The 19,736-nt window shown below is 44.8% G+C and overlaps 1 protein-coding gene across 1 annotated transcript in view; it reads right to left on the bottom strand.

Annotated features, from left to right (window-relative positions):
* Positions 1–19,736, bottom strand: part of LOC138350473 (protein amalgam-like) — a 229,538-nt gene that overhangs the window by 72,604 nt on the left and 137,198 nt on the right. The window lies entirely within an intron of this gene.

Raw genomic sequence — 19,736 nt, 5'->3', positions numbered from 1 at the left:
GAAACAGGGGGTGTTGATTTATGCAACAAATTACCGGGAAACAATTGACGTGAGATTGCAGGATTGTTTCAAGCGCAGGTTAGACGTATATGAATGAATTTAGGTGAATATAAAGAGGAGCTGTCTCACATGGGCCAACAAGAGCTGCCTCACATGGTCCAACAGGAGCTGCCTCACATGGGCCAACAGGAGCTGCCTCACATGGTTCAACAAGAGCTGCCTCACATGGTTCAACAGGAGCTGCCTCACATGGGCCAACAGGAGCTGCCTCACATGGTTCAACAGGAGCTGCCTCACATGGTCCAACAGGAGCTGCCTCACATGGGCCAACAGGAGCTGCCTCACATGGTTCAACAAGAGCTGCCTCACATGGTCCAACAGGAGCCGCCTCGTATGGGCCAACAGGAGCGCCTCGTATGGACCAACAGGAACTGTCTCACATGGGCCAACAAGAGCTGCCTCACATGGTCCAACAGGAGCTGCCTCACATGGTTCAACAACAGCTGCCTTACATGGTCCAACAAGAGCTGCCTCACATGGGCCAACAGGAGCTGCCTCACATGGGCCAACAAGAGCTGCCTCACATGGGCCAACAAGAGCTGCCTCACATGGGCCAACAGGAGCTGCCTCACATGGTTCAACAAGAGCTGCCTTACATGGTCCAATAGGCCTTCTGCAACTTGCATATTACGCTGCAGTGTTCATCTAACCTAATGAACGAAGTTGAGAGAGAGGAGTCAGAAAGGCTGGAGTCAGAAAGCCCAATTTGGGTGTGTTTTCTTAACCACATTAAGCCATATGCTAACTAGCTTACTGGCGGCTGCCTTAATGAAAGACATAAACTTTGTGGTAGCTACGCCGGCACTCAGGCCTACCTGCCGCGCCTACTGGCTGTGTGATTGTTGTGGTCATGGTTGTGTGTTGTGGTTATGGTTGTGTGTTTGTTGTGGTCATGGTTGTGTGTTTGTTGTGGTTATGGTTGTGTGTTTGTTGTGGTCATGGTTGTGTGTTGTGGTTATGGTTGTGTGTTTGTTGTGGTCATGGTTGTGTGTTGTGGTTATGGTTGTGTGTTGTGGTCATGGTTGTGTGTTTGTTGTGGTCATGGTTGTGTGTTTGTTGTGGTCATGGTTGTGTGTTTGTTGTGGTCATGGTTGTGTGTTGTGGTTATGGTTGTGTGTTGTGGTCATGGTTGTGTGTTTGTTGTGGTCATGGTTGTGTGTTTGTTGTGGTCATGGTTGTGTGTTGTGGTTATGGTTGTGTGTTGTGGTCATGGTTGTGTGTTTGTTGTGGTCATGGTTGTGTGTTTGTTGTGGTCATGGTTGTGTGTTTGTTGTGGTCATGGTTGTGTGTTTGTTGTGGTCATGGTTGTGTGTTTGTTGTGGTCATGGTTGTGTGTTGTGGTCATGGTTGTGTGTTTGTTGTGGTCATAGTTGTGTGTTTGTTGTGGTCATGGTTGTGTGTTATGGTTATGGTTGTGTGTTGTTGTCATGGTTGTGTGTTGTGGTCATGGTTGTGTGTTTGTTGTGGTCATGGTTGTGTGTTTGTTGTGGTCATGGTTGTGTGTTTGTTGTGGTCATGGTTGTGTGTTGTGGTCATGGTTGTGTGTTGTGGTCATGGTTGTGTGTTGTGGTCATGGTTGTGTGTTGTGGTCATGGTTGTGTGTTTGTTGTGGTCATGATTGTGTGTTGTGGTTATGGTTGTGTGTTGTGGTTATGGTTGTGTGTTGTGGTTATGGTTGTGTGTTGTGGTCATGGTTGTGTGTTTGTTGTGGTTATGGTTGTGTGTTGTGGTCATGGTTGTGTGTTTGTTGTGGTCATGGTTGTGTGTTGTGGTTATGGTTGTGTGTTTGTTGTGGTTATGGTTGTGTGTTGTGGTTATGGTTGTGTGTTGTGGTCATGGTTGTGTGTTTGTTGTGGTTATGGTTGTGTGTTGTGGTTATGGTTGTGTGTTGTGGTCATGGTTGTGTGTTGTGGTTATGGTTGTGTGTTTGTTGTGGTCATGGTTGTGTGTTGTGGTCATGGTTGTGTGTTGTGGTCATGGTTGTGTGTTTGTTGTGGTCATGGTTGTGTGTTGTGGTCATGGTTGTGTGTTGTGGTCATGGTTGTGTGTGTTGTGGTCATGGTTGTGTGTGTGTTGTGGTCATGGTTGTGTGTTGTGGTCATGGTTGTGTGTTGTGGTCATGGTTGTGTGTTGTGGTCATGGTTGTGTGTTTGTTGTGGTCATGGTTGTGTGTTTGTTGTGGTCATGGTTGTGTGTTTGTTGTGGTCATGGTTGTGTGTTTGTTGTGGTCATGGTTGTGTGTTTGTTGTGGTCATGGTTGTGTGTTGTGGTTATGGTTGTGTTTGTGGTTATGGTTGTGTGTTGTGGTTATGGTTGTGTGTTGTGGTCATGGTTGTGTGTTTGTTGTGGTTATGGTTGTGTGTTTGTTGTGGTTATGGTTGTGTGTTGTGGTTATGGTTGTGTGTTGTGGTCATGGTTGTGTGTTTGTTGTGGTCATGGTTGTGTGTTGTGGTCATGGTTGTGTGTTGTGGTCATGGTTGTGTGTTGTGGTCATGGTTGTGTGTTTGTTGTGGTCATGGTTGTGTGTTGTGGTTATGGTTGTGTGTTTGTTGTGGTTATGGTTGTGTGTTGTGGTTATGGTTGTGTGTTGTGGTCATGGTTGTGTGTTTGTTGTGGTCATGGTTGTGTGTTGTGGTTATGGTTGTGTGTTTGTTGTGGTTATGGTTGTGTGTTGTGGTTATGGTTGTGTGTTGTGGTCATGGTTGTGTGTTTGTTGTGGTCATGGTTGTGTGTTGTGGTTATGGTTGTGTGTTTGTTGTGGTCATGGTTGCGTGTTGTGGTTATGGTTGTGTGTTTGTTGTGGTCATGGTTGTGTGTTGTGGTTATGGTTGTGTGTTTGTTGTGGTCATGGTTGTGTGTTGTGGTCATGGTTGTGTGTTGTGGTCATGGTTGTGTGTTGTGGTCATGGTTGTGTGTTGTGGTCATGGTTGTGTGTTTGTTGTGGTCATGGTTGTGTGTTGTGGTCATGGTTGTGTGTTGTGGTCATGGTTGTGTGTTTGTTGTGGTCATGGTTGTGTGTGTGTTGTGGTCATGGTTGTGTGTTGTGGTCATGGTTGTGTGTTGTGGTCATGGTTGTGTGTTTGTTGTGGTCATGGTTGTGTGTTGTGGTCATGGTTGTGTGTTTGTTGTGGTCATGGTTGTGTGTTGTGGTCATGGTTGTGTGTTTGTTGTGGTCATGGTTGTGTGTTTGTTGTGGTCATGGTTGTGTGTTTGTTGTGGTCATGGTTGTGTGTTTGTTGTGGGCATGGTTGTGTGTTTGTTGTGGTCATGGTTGTGTGTTTGTTGTGGTCATGGTTGTGTGTTTGTTGTGGTCATGGTTGTGTGTTTGTTGTGGTCATGGTTGTGTGTTTGTTGTGGTCATGGTTGTGTGTTTGTTGTGGTCATGGTTGTGTGTTTGTTGTGGTCATGGTTGTGTGTTTGTTGTGGTCATGGTTGTGTGTTTGTTGTGGTCATGGTTGTGTGTTTGTTGTGGTTGTGTGTTTGTTGTGGTTGTGTGTTTGTTGTGGTCATGGTTGTGTGTTTGTTGTGGTCATGGTTGTGTTTGTTGTGGTCATGGTTGTGTGTTTGTTGTGGTCATGGTTGTGTGTTTGTTAAGGTCATGGCTGTGTGTTTGTTAAGGTCATGGTTGTGTATTTGTTAAGGTCATGGCTGTGTGTTTGTTAAGGTCATGGTTGTGTGTTTGTTAAGGTCATGGCTGTGTGTTTGTTAAGGTCATGGCTGTGTGTTTGTTAAGGTCATGGCTGTGTGTTTGTTAAGGTCATGGCTGTGTGTTTGTTAAGGTCATGGCTATGTGTTTGTTCCATTGAGAAGTTACTCTAATTCTCAAAAAAAGGAATTTAAAAAACTTCTGTTTAAAAATACCACGAAATGATCATCATGGCCCCCTAAATAAGCCCCAACCACTCGGGGTGGACGGTAGAGCGACGGTCTCGCTTTATACAGGTCGGCGTTCAATCCCCGACCGTCCAAGTGGTTGGGCGCCATTCCTTCCCTCCGTCCCATCCCAAATCCTTATCCTGACCCCTTCCCAGTGCTATATAGTCGTAATGGCTTGGCGCTTTCCCCCTGATAATTCCCTTCCCTAAATAAGCTTGTTCAAGCGCAACTTTTAAAACTTGTCATCTAAAATACTCTGGAATAGCCTTTTGTATGAATTTTTCGTATAAATCTAAATGAGGATCCCTGTGTATTAATGATATAATGGCTCACACAAGGAATATACATTCACTTCTATTGATGTATATACACCATTTCTCAAAGTATACACAGTAAGAGTTTATTATAGTCCTGGAATAAAGTATATTATTCAGGAATTAAGTATATTTGCTGGTTGGTCAATTAGCTTTTATGGTGCCCTTAATACCTTCAGGAAAGGGGGGTAACAACCCCCCCCCATTCCACCATCCCCTCTTCCCACCATGCCCCACTCCCCTGTTCCTTTGTCCCCCCCACCATTCTCCATTCCCCCATCCCCTCGTCCCCACCATCCCAAACTCCCCCGTCCCCTCGTCCTTCCCCACCATTACCCCTTCCCTTGTCCCCTCGTCCTCCCCACCATCTCTCACTTCCGTCCCCTCATCCTCCCCACCATTCCCCACTCCGTCGTCCGATGCCTTCCCAAATGGTCTAATGTTCCCATCAGAAAATTGGGAACATCAAGTGATCTGATGGTCCCATCACTGAAATATAATGAAATCAGTTAAAAAAAATGTGAAAATGTGAAAAAAATAAACAGTACTCATGAAATGAACGGTATGGTAAACAACACAGCTCAATTCCAAAGCAATTCACGCAAAATAATTAAATAACAAAAAAATAATTCAAAATCTATGAAAATTAAATTTATCAATGCAATCAGAAACATTGAAATGGAATTGTAACATATTTAGCATGTGTGTTGCTCTTACATGCAACAGATGGCGCTGTTTTTCAAGGAAAGCATAGTTTTACCTGTCACAGGTGTGGCATCTATATAGTAGGAATATAAAAAGACGCACCTATTCAAATGCAACGTTGTGTCAAAATTTCAAAGCAAAGTAAAGAGGTTTCGAAGATTTCCCTCATGAAAAACACAGTTTTTCAGAAAAAAAAACATGTTTTTTTTCCCGTCACAGACATGACATCTATATAGTATGCATATAAAAACCCGCTCGGATGCGAATGGAACATTGTGTGAAAATTTCAAAGCAATCGGTGAAGAACTTTCGGAGATTAGCGATTTTGAACAAACGAACATTTCCATTTTTATTTACATTGATATATAATTTATGAGGGCAACATATATATATAATGCCAAGAAGCTTACATAAATCATAGCGTGATGTAGCACATAGATCAAGGACATAGATTATAACCCCACGTGTTAACATTGTAAAAAAAAATGTGTATTTCAAAACTCACGAACCGTGATCGCGTCCGTCACAGACAATTGCCATCCACACCGTTCAAGGACACGATTCGTTCAGTCTAGTCTACGGATTCGCATTAGAGTAATGGATTAGCGGTTCTCAGGATCGTCTGAGCGCTCAGGGAAGGTTGAGGTTTTTACAGTGCCAAAAATTTCAAGGAATCGTGATTGTGTGAGTTTCTTTGTGGGTGGAGTTGGCCCCGGACCCGACACGCACACAGTCTGGACGCTCACACTATGGATAAACCACATTTGTATCACCTACAGCGCCATAGCGATGGACAAACAACGCCCCCCCCCACCTCCCACAGCACTAACAACGTCTCCCCTACCCCCCACAGCACTAACAACGCCCCTCCCCCACCTCCCACAGCACTAACAACGCCTCCCCCACCTCCCACAGCACTAACAACACCCCCCCACCTCCCACAGCACTAACAACACCCCCCACCCCTCACAGCACTAACAACACCCCCCCACCTCCCACAGCACTAACAACACCCCCCCACCTCCCACAGCACTAACAACATCCCCCCCACCTCCCGCAGCACTAACAACACCCCCCCCACCTCCCACAGCACAAACAACACCCCCCCACCTCCCACAGCACTAACAACACCCCCCCCACATCCCACAGCACTAACAACACCCCCCCCCACCTCCCACAGCACTAACAACACCCCCCCCCACCTCCCACAGCACTAACAACACCCCCCACCTCCCACAGCACTAACAACACCCCCCCCCCACCCCTCACAGCACTAACAACACCCCCCCCCCACCCCTCACAGCACTAACAACGCCTCCCCCACCCCCCAAAACACTAACAACACTTCCCCCACCGCCCACAGCACTAACAACGCTTCCCCCACCGCCCACAGCACTAACAACACCCCCCCCCCACCGCCCACAGCAGTAACAACGCCTCCCCCACCGCCCACAGCACTAACAACGCCTCCCCCACCGCCCACAGCACTAACAACGCCTCCCCCACCTACCACACAGCACTAACAACGCCTCCCCCACCTCCCACAGCACTAACAACGCCTCCCCACCTCCCCCAGCACTAACAACGCTTCCCCCACCGCCCACAGCACTAACAACTCCCCCCCCCCCACCGCCCACAGCACTAACAACGCCTCCCCCACCTCCCAACGCACTAACAACTCCTCCCCCACCTCCCACAGCACTAACAACGCCTTCCCCACCTCCCAAAGCACTAACAACTCCTCCCCCACCTCCCACAGCACTAACAACGCCTTCCCCACCTCCCAAAGCACTAACAACTCCTCCCCCACCTCCCACAGCACTAACAACGCCTTCCCCACCTCCCAAAGCACTAACAACTCCTCCCCCACCTCCCACAGCACTAACAACGCCTTCCCCACCTCCCAAAGCACTAACAACTCCTCCCCCACCTCCCACAGCACTAACAACGCCTTCCCCACCTCCCCCACCACTAACAACGCCCTTTCCCCCACCGCCCACAGCACGCAGCAGACTCAGTTCCCCCTCAGGGATGAGCCTCACTTACCTAACAGGGAAACTGTGTCAATCAGATGTGAGCTTGTGGCATATTCATGCGAGGGACGGAGGACGGCGTGTTATTGTTTGGTGGTGTGAGGCGGGATTAGTGCGACGGGTTAGTGGGGGACCCCAGCGGAGGCTCCTGTTGTTGCCTCTCCACCACTTACGACTACACTTACGACTTCATTTATGACTCCACTTACGACTCCATTTATGTCTTCACTTACGACTCCACTTACGACTCCATTTATGTCTCCACTTACGTCTCCACTGACGTCTCCACTTACGACTACACTTACGACTCCACTTACGACTACACTTACGACTTCACTTACGACTACACTTACGACTCCACTTACGACTCCACTAACGTCTCCATTTACGACTCCACTTACGACTACACTTACGACTCCACTGACGTCTCCAGTTACGACTCCACTTACGACTCCACTAACGTCTCCATTTACGACTCCACTAACGTCTCACTTACGACTCCACTGACGTCTCCACTTACGACTCCACTGACGTCTCCACTTACGACTACACTTACGCCTCCATTTATGTCTCCACTTACGACTCCACTTACGACTCCACTTACGACTCCACTTACGACTCCACTGACGACTCCACTTACGTCTTTCCACAATCATAACAGCCTTGTTTTTATTAAACACTTGACTAGCTTTGAAACTCCACAACCCGAGGTTGTTATTGGTACAAACAACCTCGTTGGCGGGGCTCATAAGCTGTTTAATAACTGGCAACAACAACAATAACGCCGCCATGATGAGGATAGATGAACAGGTTTCGTAAGCAAATGATAAATCCTGGCATAAGTTTTATCTGCATTGTCTCTGCACGATTAGGGGCCTGACAGCTGAGTGGACAGCACTCCGGATTCGTCGTCCTAGGACTCCGGTTTCGATCCCCGGTGGAAGCGGAAACAAATGGAGGCCTGGTAGAAGACCGGGCCGCGGGGACGCTAAGCCCCGAAATCGTCTCAAGATAACCTCAAGATAACTGTGACTATTGTCTTTAGCGTCCGGCTAATTTTAATTTCTGTTTATTTTGCTTTTAATATCCACGAGACAAAACGCTAATATCTAAAATTTGCAAAGCAAAATGCCTAATATTAATCAGTATTAATCAATATTAATCATATATTGATACTAATATCTAAAAATATTACTCAAAGTGAAATATCTAATAAGATTGAAAGCTAAATGTATCATATTATTTCTGAAAGAGAAATAACTAACATTATTTCTCAAGGAAATGTCTCGGATTATTTCTCAAAGCGAAGTATCTAAATGTTATATATATATTACTCAAAAGGAGGTAGAGATAATTTTCTTGAAGGTGGAGGCTGGTGCTCTCAGATTGACTTCCAGAGACAAATGAGGCAAGATCACCAGAGAAATCTATTGGAAAAAGATTTCGGGGGAAAAATGAGATTGTCGAGGCTGACAGTTATTGGTAATTCGGTGTGTACTGAGGTCCTGTGTGTGTGTGTGGAGAAGGGAGGGAGCTCCGGTGCCTCTTCCTGTGTCCGGGTGTGTGTGTGTGTCCGGGTATGTGTGTGTATGTGTCATGGCGCGTTTATGTGTACCTGGTGTAGCCTCGTTAATGAGAGTAGAATGAGGGATGTGGAGCCAGTGATATGTGTACAGAAGATAGAGACACAGAGTGAGACAGTTACAGACAGAAAGCGATAAGTAAATGGAGAGAGAGAGAGAGAGAGAGAGAGAGAGAGAGAGAGAGAGAGAGAGAGAGAGAGAGAGAGATGGGTTAGCAGACAGATAAAAGCGAACACAAAGTGACACCAAATTGAGACACAAAAATTAGACAGTAACTCTCACAACTCAACAATTCTCAACATTGTTGAGAATTATATCTCAATTTATTATAGAAAGATACCTGCACGATATCTAACTACGGGCTCACCATAGCCCGTGCTACTTGGAACTTTGTTCCGAGTAGCGAATCTTTTAACAACAAACGATATCAACTAGTTAAACCATCAACATACAGATATCTCTCAATTATAACCTATAGAAAAGTTAAAAAAAAACAAAAAAATAATATCGAATGTGTTAAAAATATTCATATTTTAATAACTAGGTCAACAGCGCCTGTAAGCAATTTTGTATAAAACGAAAATTTAATTATATATAATTTTATATAAGTATATAATTTCGGCTCTGTTGTCCAGCATGAATGGTCAAAGCGGATAGGACAGAGCTCTATATAGACATGGTCAAAGTGGATAGGACAGAGCTCTATATAGACATGGTCAAAGCGGATAGGACAGAGCTCTATATAGACATGGTCAAAGCGGATAGGACAGAGCTCTATATAGACATGGTCAAAGCGGATAGGACAGAGCTCTATATAGACATGGTCAAAGCGGATAGGACAGAGCTCTATATAGACAAACGGTACCACAGAGATTATTCATAGAGAATGGAAAAATCTTAGTCTGTCCCCTATCCTTTGGTTAGTATAGACGGGGTTAGTATAGTATAGTCTATCCCCTCCCTCTCCTGTCCCGACAGAATGTTGTGATGTTGAGATGCTATATTGGCTTCGTGATGGAAATATTCTCTCTGGTATAACTGCATTGTTTTGTGTAGGATCTTATATAATTCTATATGACGATATAACGTGGAAATTCTTGTGTTTTCTATATGTGATGTGTGAGAAAATACTTCATGGTAATTGTGTATGTGTTCAAGCTTATACTATGAGTATACACATGATGTATAAGCGTGTAGTATGTTATGATGCATCAGGAAATTTGATATGTTCTATGCATATAATAGGTATACGTAGTATGCGTTATATATACATTAGTATGTGTTTCATACACATTGAATGTATTCTGCACACATTCTATTGGTTGTTATACATAGTATGTGTTTTATACACATTGAATGTGTTCTGTACACATTGAATGTGTTCTGTACACATTCTGTGTGTTCTGTACACATAGGTATGTGTTCTATACACATAGGTACGTGTTCTATACACATAGTATGTGTTCTATTCATGTAACGTGAATACAAACATCAAGGAAATTTGTCCTGAAGAAACTAAGAAGCAGCCGCACAGTAAACTATATAAAGAGGGAATTATTTCTGGACTTGTGGGTGGTGTCAGGTGCTGTGTGTGTGGGGTGGGGGGCGGGGGAGAGGTTTGACCCACAGAACAGCTTCCCCCACAGCCCCCCTCACTGTGGGGCGCCCCCTTCTCCCCACCTTTCCCCCCCCAACACACACCCATGCTCTGTACGTCTTCCAGAGTAATTACGGCTCCTTAATGCTTAATTCTAAAACGTGTTCAAATCTCCTACAAAGTTGCGAAAAAGTTCGAAATTAATATAGATGCATGGATGACTTTTGTCACATTCTGACACGATATATATATATTTTTTCTTTTCATTTCGGTGTTGACTTTAATGTAAATTGCTCGACTTTCACAAAACAATGACGCTATTGTCGACCTTCTCCGGCACTCTCCCTCATACTGGCTGTGGAAGCCAACGGTTGGGCAGGATTGACCCACGGTGGGTCGGTTTTGGCGGCTGGTCGGTGGCGGGGGCTGGCTGGTCGGTGGCGGCGGCTGGTCGGTGGCGGGGGCTGGCTGGTCGGTGGCGGGGGCTGGTCGGTGGCGGCGGCTGGTCGGTGGCGGCGGCTGGTCGGTGGCGGCTGAGAGATAAGTATAATCCAGGGCCGCCGGCGGCAGCTTGAGCAACCCAGACAGGGATTAACGGGGAATATACAGCGATAACTTTCCCTGGTGCGGGAGATAGCGAGTCATAATGGTTATCTATGAGGCTCGGGGTCTCCTCCTCCTCTTGCTGCTGCTGCGTGGTGGGAGTTTTGTTTTATTGGTTCACTGGGCGTTCAAATGGTGCTCTGTGGCCTCCGTGGAGTTCTCCCGTGTGGCCTCCGTGAACTGGGAGTTCTCCCGTGTGGCCTCCGTGAGCTGGGAGTTCTCCCGTGTGGCCTCCGTGAGCTGGGAGTTCTCCCGTGTGGCCTCCGTGAGCTGGGAGTTCTCCCGTGTGGCCTCCGTGACCTGGGAGTTCTCCGTGTGGCCTCCGTGAGCTGGGAGTTCTCCAGTGTGACCTCCGTGAGCTGTGAGTTCTCCAGTGTGGCCACCGTGAGGTGGGAGTTCACCAGTGTGGCCTCCGTGAGCTGGGAGTTCTCCCGTGTGGCCTCCGGGAGCTGGGAGTTCTCCCGTGTGGCCTCCATGAGCTGGGAGTTCTCCCATGTGGCCTCCGTGAGCTGGGAGTTCACCATGAACTAGGTCATGTCCTTAGGCACAACATTATTTAATGCCCAGTCATTAGAGCCTTCAGACCCGTCGTTACGAGGTACTTAGCGCCTCGCAATCACCAGACTCACCTTCGTGTGAGTCAGGTAATTGACTCACCTTCGTGTGAGTCAGGTAATTGACTCACCTTCGTGTGAGTCAGGTAATTGACTCACCATGGACTCACATTCCCCTTGTTTGGTGTTGTCTCTCTCCGACTATGTAGCGAAACTCTATATCTTATTCTACCTAATTATATCACCTGTATCTACCTACTGCTTGATTATACTAAGATTCACGGTAATTACTGAAGAAATAATATGCTATTCTTACTCATTTAATATTTTCTATAACTCCAAGCACCTGATTGGTATTCGCATTAAATCTTGGTTCTTGTCTTAAAGAGCATCCGAACTGGGGGTTTGGATTCATGGGTTTATCTTAGATAAGATGGATATCTTAAAAGATAGTTTCGGAGGTTGTGTATATCTCTCAAGTAGCGTCCTGGTGTATTCTTGCTCACTCCAGGTGCTCATATTTCCTCTCTCTAAGGTTCTTTTTGCAACTTTGTCAAGATTTTAAATGAACAAATCCATAAGGGCCGTGACGAGGATTCGAACCTGCGTCAAGATTTTATTCCTTGATGTAGAGATTCAAATCAGCCTGGGGACGTTTTCCCTGTAGTGCAATATTATACTTAGTGTAGGTACATTGATAGACAGATGCACTGATAGACAGGTGCACTGATAGACAGGTGCAGTGATAGACAGGTGCAGTGATAGACAGGTGCAGTGATAGACAGGTGCAGTGATAGACAGGTGCAGTGATAGACAGGTGCAGTGATAGACAGGTGCAGTGATAGACAGGTGCAGTGATAGACAGGTACAGTGATAGACAGGTGCAGTGATAGACAGGTGCAGTGATAGACAGGCGCAGTGATAAACAGGTGCAGTGATAGACAGGTGCAGTGATAGACAGTTGAAGTGATAGACAGTTGAAGTGATAGACAGATGCTGGAGAGAGGGGGGGGGTAGAGGAGAGGAGCCTGAGTCGTCGTTGATAAACCTGTTAACGCTTACAACGACCACTTCGTTACGGAGTCTAACAAGCTATAAGTAAACAAATACGTACCTGACGACCACAGTGCTTTCGTGCAGCGGTGCACGAAACGAGGTAGAAGAAACAACACCGAAAAACCCCATTAGAAGGTCAGGAGAAAGAGGAAGTGAGAGAGATAATAGGATCAATAGGGACAATAACTAAGAGGAAGTGAGAGAGATAATAGGATCAATAGGGACAATAACTAACCTGAAGAGTAGTGTTGGATTAGGTTCTGCGTAGTTAAATTACCGGTTAAGTATCCTGTACGTCAGGAGGTGATCCTGGTCATTGGAGGATCGAACACTGAGTCAAAATAGTTCTCAGTTAAGTGATCTATGGCTTATCAAACCCTAGTATTTATATTTATATAGAATCAGAAGCTTTAACAACCCAGAAGGAATTAATTGCTCTTTTTATCTATCCCTCTTTTGTTTTGCAAATACTGCAGTTGCAAGCACAGTACGTTATTGATGTGTACTGTGAAGGGAATCTACGTACGTATGTAATACTGTATAGATGGATGTCCCCAAGTTACTTGACAAGTTAGACAGTGAAGATGGGAAAAAAACATGTTGATAGATCCATAGCTGATTGTGTTAAGCGATTAGCTATTGCTTTTACTTGGCTGGTTTGCTGGCTGACTGGTTGGCTGACTGGCTGGTTGACTGGCTGGCTGACTGGCTGGCTGACTGGCTGGTTGACTGGCTGGTTGACTGGCTGCCTGCCTGGCTGGCTGCCTGGCTGGCAACCAGCCAGCCTGGCTGTATATCTTTGCATAGTTGACTGCCGGGTTGACTGAACGACTGCTTAACTGGTTGACTGCTTTAGCTGACCAAAACTCATCCGTAAAAAATACTGTCGAGACTCCGGAAAAATTCTCAAATCCAGAACAAAAAGATTAGCGACAGAATTATCTGAGAAAAAATGTCTCAAACTTTATATTGGTAAAGTGACAGGAGCTCTTAAGTGGAGATATACTCTAGGAAGAATTATAATTAATAAAAGAAAAGGCGAAAGAGAGAAGAAAAAAAATATACGAGATAGTCCAGTTCGCTGCGGAAAAATCTGACGTTATCCTGGAAAATCTTGTTTAATCCCCAAAAAAGTCCATACAAACTCGAGAAATAAAATGCTGTTGAAAATACAAAGAAACTAGAGAAAGTTTCTGTTTCACTCTATTATACTCTCTCTTTACCTTTATTAATCTATGCACACAAACCATTGTGACAAAGTTTTCAAGTTATTTTATGGTGAACAAATTTGGAAATGGTGTATAGATATAATACAAGACAATACAATACAATACAATTTTATTTAGGTAAGGTACATACATACAATAAATATTTACAAGGATTGTTTAACTTATAGGTAGAGCTAGTACATACAATGCCTAAAGCCACTATTACGCAAAGCGTTTCGGGCATTAAAGGGGCAAAATATAAAAGGCAAAATATTTCTGTCTTCCTGTTTTATTGTTTAGCATATATGGTAAAATCTAGATTAAAATGTAGAGTTAAGTGCACACACCCATTAATCCAAAAGTTGGATTTTCACCGTATAAACTGTGTTAGTTATAACATTTCTAGTAATAAAAAATATCCATTAACTATATCTAGCACTTGTAAGGTTACGCTTGGATTCTACCCTCTGTGAGGTACCATACAGGTATGGTATCTGGTTAAGTTAGGTTAGGTTAGGTAAGGTTAGGTTAGGTTAGGTAAGGCTAGGTAAAGTTAGGTAAGGTTAGGTTAGGTAAGGTAAGGTTAGGTTAGGTAAGGTTAGGTTAGGTAAGGTTAGGTTAGGTTAGGCTAGGTTACATGTATGGTACCTGTTATTAAGGAGGTTAGGTTACGCTAGGCTAGGCTAGGTAAGGTTAGGCTAGGTTACATGTATGGTACCTGTTTTTATGGAGGTTAGGTTAGGTTAGGCTAGGCTAGGCTAGGTAAGGTTAGGCTAGGTTACATGTATGGTACCTGTTTTTATGGAGGTTAGGTTAGGCTAGGCTAGGCTAGGTAAGGTTAGGCTAGGTTACATGTATGGTACCTGTTTTTATGGAGGTTAGGTTAGGCTAGGCTAGGCTAGGTAAGGTTAGGCTAGGTTACATGTATGGTACCTGTTTTTATGGAGGTTAGGTTAGGTAAGGCTAGGCTAGGCTAGGTAAGGTTAGGCTAGGTTACATGTATGGTACCTGTTTTTATGGAGGTTAGGTTAGGCTAGGCTAGGCTAGGTAAGGTTAGGCTAGGTTACATGTATGGTACCTGTTTTTATGGAGGTTAGGTTAGGTAAGGCTAGGCTAGGCTAGGTAAGGCTAGGCTAGGCTAGGTAAGGTTAGGCTAGGTTACATGTATGGTACCTGTTTTTAAGGAGGTTAGGTTAGGCTAGGCTAGGCTAGGTAAGGTAAGGTTAGGCTAGGTTACATGTATGGTACCTGTTTTTATGGAGGTTAGGTTAGGCTAGGCTAGGCTAGGTAAGGTTAGGCTAGGTTACATGTATGGTACCTGTTTTTATGGAGGTTAGGTTAGGTAAGGCTAGGCTAGGCTAGGTAAGGTTAGGCTAGGTTACATGTATGGTACCTGTTTTTATGGAGGTTAGGTTAGGTTAGGCTAGGCTAGGCTAGGTAAGGTTAGGCTAGGTTACATGTATGGTACCTGTTTTTATGGAGGTTAGGTTAGGCTAGGCTAGGCTAGGTAAGGTTAGGCTAGGTTACATGTATGGTACCTGTTTTTATGGAGGTTAGGTTAGGCTAGGCTAGGCTAGGTAAGGTTAGGCTAGGCTAGGCTAGGTAAGGTTAGGCTAGGTTACATGTATGGTACCTGTTTTTAAGGAGGTTAGGTTAGGTTAGGCTAGGTTAGGCTAGGTAAGGTTAGGCTAGGTTACATGTATGGTACCTGTTATTAAGGATGTTTCTGTCCAATGAAAGAATGCTCCCAAAAAACTAGAGCAGTGAGGTTGTTCTCCACCCATGGTTATAATATATTATCCACAAGTTCGTAGTGCTTCGGAGCTGCTTGTAAACTGTTTAATCAATGCAAACAAAGTCTCTGCGATTGAGGGAAGATGCACAGGTTTGGTAAGTGGACACCTGAGTGCTTCATTAATGTTTGCCGTGCCTCTTAGTTATCAGGTTCCATGCTATCATTATTCCTCCTATGTATGTTGCTGTCTGCAATAGGAGCTTTATTGCAGACGTTATTCGAGGTGGCTTTACTACCAACGAACCCAAATTATCAATAACTAATTACTACGTAATTGTAATTACTATTACAAGAACTACTAATTACTGCGTACGTGTACCTTTTAACATATCTAAACCTCATTTTATTTTCCCCCTCAGGTTGAAGACTGCTGCTCTCACCCGTAGTATCAGGTACGTTGTGATTATGTCTCCTTTGGTAATTTGTTCGTGTTGTTAAATTGAACTCCCTTAAATTGCCTCCATTCCTGGTGTGTTTTTTTTAAATTTCGTTACGTATGAATTCTTGTTTTCGATTGTGGTCTTAAAATTGTGGATAGAAGTGGCTTCTACGGCTTCTTCTTTCATCGCCTTATACCTGATCAACCAGGCTGTGACTCATACGTCAGGCTGCGAGCAGCCGCGTCCAACAGCCTGGTTGATCAGTCCGGTAACCAGGAGGCCTGGTCGACGACCGGGCCGCGGGGACGCTAAGCCTCGGAAGCACCTCAAGGTAACCTCAAGGTAAGGTACTTGCTGACTTCCCATATTAACGTATATTTCTTTACATTTTAGGCTCAGCATTTCCAGTTTCCACTAGTTGGCCTGCTCCACTTTCTCTCGCTTTAAAGAGGCTACCCTTATCTACTTGTCTATTTCCCCCCAGTATCTTACATATAGGGATCATATTCCCTCTATTGCTTCTTTAATCTCGAGATTTAAGATTTAGTTCACTCAGCATATCTTCGTGGGTAACATATTGGACGTGTTGACGCCTCCTCTCTGCCTCCTATGTCCTCTAATATCATGAAGTTGACTGCTTTTTAATCTTCCTTGTAGTTTCTATATTAAAGTTCTGGGAAGTGTCTGATAGCAACCATCTGCTCGCGTGCATCATGTTGTGTGTCCTAGGAAACGGTCTCAGCCAAGTAAGAAAAAATATCCATTAACTATATCTAGCACTTATAAGGTTACGCTTGGACTCTACCCTTTGTGAGGTACCATACAGGTATGGTATCTGGTTAAGTTAGGCTAGAGTTAGGTTAGGTTAGGTTAGGTAAGGTAAGGTGGGGTGGTCTGCTGGGGGACTTGCTTTGCGTGTATGCTTATTATTGAGATGGTGTGTCTCCTAGGAAACGCTCCCAGCCAACATGAATCCTGGGATTTCTTGAAGGTATGTCTCGGAGGGAGGGAAAAAGAGCTGACTTGCTCTCCGAAAACTGCATTGATTTGAAGGGTTTGTGAAAGTATTGTTGGTGACTTGGGATTAAAGGAGGCTTTAGTCTCTGGTCCCCCCCTCACCTACACGTGGGTACTCAGTCGGTCGTCAGCTCCTAGGCTCCTCCTTTCCGGCTGGTTGTCGAGAACTGCGATAACTTTTCCTGTGTTCCCTGCCAGACTTCCCTTCTGAACCTGTTCATGGTATTTATGGAGGCAATATTTCACCCGAAAATGTTCAGTTTGGTGACGACTCGAACGCTAGTGAAGATTTTTTATATATATAATGCAAAAAGAATAGGGATGCTAGGAGAAGAAAATATTAAAGTGTTCAGCGAGAATCCACAAGGTTTTCATTGAATACTCTTTATTTTCTTCTTCGAGGCTATGGGTCCCTACAATTGTACCAGAGGTGGTACCCATATATATATATATATATATATATATATATATATATATATATATATATATATATATATATATATATATATATATATATATATATAGTCTTATTATATTATTGCTTATGATTTAAAGAGTGACAGAAATCATTCGTATTATGATTCTAGTGCGATTCGTTTCCATTTTTCTTGTTTTTCGTCATTTTAGAAGGAAATTGAAAAAGTAACTCCAAAAATCATTTTACATTCTTTTTTCATGGCACGTAGTTCAGAGAAGCATTTCGTTGACGTTTGTCAATATTTCCAAAGGCAGAGTACAAGGGGTTAGAATTTGAGATCAGCCACAAATTGGCCCGGGGTGAGGCGAAGCAGCTCACTATGGGCCAATTAGGTCCACTGCAGCGTAACAGCCTTGTTTCAACGACGGCTGGAGCAGCGTCTTGACTGTTTGGTCGTGTTCTCGAGGATAGCAGAATGTGGCATTTGGTGTTACCTGGCTGTCAACAGCCAGCTGACCTGTCAACAGCCAGCTGACCTGCCAACAGTCAGCTGACCTGACAACAGCCAGCTGACCTGTCATCAGCCAGCTGACCTGACAACAGCCAGCTGATCTGTCAACAGCCCGCTGACCTGCCAACAGCCAGCTGATCTGTCAACAGCCAGCTGACCTGCCAACAGCCAGCTGACCTGTCAACAGCCAGCTGAGACCATCTTCCCCTCACACCGGACACAAAGCTTCAGCTAACCCCAGCTTAAGACAATGTCATCGACCTCCACATTGTTCAAGGCTTACAAGACTTGCTCAATGCCAGTTCGATTCAGCAATTCCATATCGCCTATGTGCTTAAGCAATACCTTATTGGCCGTATTAATAAACAATTCCATATTGCTCGTACGCTTAAGCTATTCCATATTCCACTATAACACATTTGAGTGTCGTGTAGTCGCCGGCTCTCTCTCTCTCTCTCTCTCTCTCTCTCTCTCTCTCTCTCTCTCTCTCTCTCTCTCTCTCTCTCTCTCTCTCTCTCTCTTAATGTTGTGTGTGTTTTGCTTTTCTGTGTGTATGTGTACTCACCTATTTGTACTCACCTATTTGTTCTTGCGGGGGTTGAGCTCTGGCTCTTTGGTCCCGCTTCTCAACCGTCAATCAACTGGTGTACAAATTCCTGAGCCTACTGGGCTGTGTCATGTCTACATTTGAAACTGTGTATGGAGTCAGCCTCCACCACATCACTTCCTAATGCATTCCTTCTGTTAACTACTCTGACACTGAAAAAATTCTTTCTAACGTCCCTGTGGCTCATTTGGGTACTCAGTTTCTACCGGTGTCCCCTTGTTCACGTACCACCAGTGTTGAATAGTTTATCCTTGTCTACCCGGTCGATTCCCCTGAGGATTTTGTAGGTTGTGATCATGTCTTCCCTCACTCGTCTGTCTTCCAGTGTCGTAAGGTGCATTTCCCGCAGCCTTTCCTCGTAACTCATGCCTCTTAGTTCTGGGACTAGTCTTCGGACTTTTTCCAGCTTCGTCTTGTGCTTGACAAGGTACGGGCTCCATGCTGTGGCCGCATACTCTAGGATTGGTCTTACATATGTGGTGTACAAGATTCTGAATGATTCCTTACACAGGTTCCTGAATGCTGTTCTGATGTTAACCAGCCTCGCATATGCCGCAGACGTTATTCTTTTTATGTGGGCTTCAGGAGACAGGTTTGGTGTGATATCAACTCCTAGATCTTTCTCTCTGTCCGTTTCATTAAGTACTTCATCTCCTATTCTGTATCCTGTGTCTGGCCTCCTGTTTCCACTGCCTAGTTTCATTACTTTGCATTTACTCGGGTTGAATTTCAACAGCCATTTGTTGGAGCATTCACTCAGTCTGTCTAGGTCATCTTGTAGCCTCCTACTATCATCCTCTGTTTCAATCCTCCTCATAATTTTTGCATCATCGGCAAACATTGAGAGAGACGATTCTATACCCTCTGGGAGATCATTTACATATATCAGAATCAGTATAGGTCCAAGGACTGACCCCTGCGGGACTCCACTCGTAACGTCTCACCAATCTGAGACCTCACCCCTCACACAGACTCGTTGTCTCCTGTTGCTTAGGTACGCCTTTATCCACCGGAGTACCTTCCCTTTCACTCCAGCCTGCGTCTCCAACTTTCGCACTAGCCTCTTGTGTGGCACTGTATCAAAGGCTTTGTGACAATCCAAAAATATGCAGTCTGCCCACCCTTCTCTTTCTTGCTTTATTTTTGTTGCCTGGTCGTAGAATTCAAGTAACCCTGTAAGGCAGGACCTGCCATCCCTGAACCCATGTTGATGCTGTGTTACAAAGTTCTTTCGCTCCAGGTGCTCCACTAGCTTCGCACAATCTTCTCCATCATCTTGCATGGTATGCAGGTTAGGGACACTGGTCTGTAATTCAGTGCCTCCTGTCTATCCCCTTTCTTGTATATCGGGACTACGTTAGCTGCTTTCCAAATTTCTGGCAGTTCCCCTGTTGCCAGTGATTTGTTATACACTATGGA

Source organism: Procambarus clarkii, chromosome 45, assembly GCF_040958095.1.
Source record: "Procambarus clarkii isolate CNS0578487 chromosome 45, FALCON_Pclarkii_2.0, whole genome shotgun sequence".
Classification (NCBI taxonomy): Eukaryota; Metazoa; Arthropoda; class Malacostraca; order Decapoda; family Cambaridae; genus Procambarus; species Procambarus clarkii.
The sequence above is the reverse complement of the archived record's forward strand: the minus strand, read 5'-3'. Positions and strand labels throughout refer to the sequence as shown.